The sequence below is a fragment of the Arachis duranensis genome, chromosome 6, assembly GCF_000817695.3.
Source record: "Arachis duranensis cultivar V14167 chromosome 6, aradu.V14167.gnm2.J7QH, whole genome shotgun sequence".
Lineage (NCBI taxonomy): Eukaryota > Viridiplantae > Streptophyta > Magnoliopsida > Fabales > Fabaceae > Arachis > Arachis duranensis.
The window spans coordinates 39,567,020-39,567,890 of NC_029777.3; the positions used below are offsets into that span (position 1 = coordinate 39,567,020).

General features: G+C 40.1%; 1 non-coding gene across 1 annotated transcript; it reads left to right on the forward strand.

Annotated features, from left to right (window-relative positions):
* Nucleotides 1-571: 571 nt before the first annotated feature.
* Nucleotides 572-679, forward strand: LOC127739828 (small nucleolar RNA R71). The gene has a single exon (XR_008000570.1). It is a non-coding gene; the product is annotated as a small nucleolar RNA R71 (small nucleolar RNA).
* The last annotated feature ends 192 nt before the right edge of the window (nt 680-871 follow it).

Consider the following 871-nt stretch of genomic DNA (forward strand, 5'->3'; position numbering starts at 1 on the left):
AATGGCTCTGCTTAGAATTCTCTGTCTGTTGCTGAGAAGATGATGGAAAAGGCTTGCCATTGCTAAACCTGTTTCTTCCACCATTATTATTGTTGAAACCTTGTTGAGGTCTCTGTTGATCCTTCCATGAGGGATTTGGATGATTTCTCCATGAAGAATTATAGGTGTTTCCATAGGATTCTCCCATGTAGTTCACCTCTTCCATTGAAGGGTTCTCAGGATCATAAGCTTCTTCTTCAGATGAAGCATCCTTAGTACTGTCTGGTGCAGCTTGCATTCCAGACAGAGTTTGAAAAATCAAATTGACTTGCTGAGTCAATATTTTATTCTGAGCCAGTATGACATTCAGAGTATCAATCTCAAGAACTCCTTTCTTCTGATTAGTCCCATTGTTCACAGGATTCCTTTCAGAAGTGTACATGAATTGGTTATTTGCAACCATTTCAATTAGTTCTTGAGCTTCTGTAGGTGTCTTCTTCAGATGAAGAGAGCCTCCAGCAGAGCTATCCAATGACATCTTGGACAGTTCAGACAGACCATCATAGAAAATACCTATGATGCTCCATTCAGAAAGCATATCAGATGGACACTTTCTGATTAATTGTTTGTATCTTTCCCAAGCTTCATAGAGGGATTCGCCTTCCTTCTGTCTAAAGGTTTGGACTTTCACTCTAAGCTTACTTAATTTTTGAGGTGGAAAGAACTTTGCCAAGAAGGCATTGACTAGCTTTTCCCAAAAGTTCAGGCTTTCTTTAGGTTGTGAGTCCAACCATGTCCTAGCTCTGTCTCTTATAGCAAAAAGGAATAGCATAAGTCTGTAGACCTCAGGGTCAACCCCATTAGTCTTGACAGTGTCACAGATTTGCAAGAA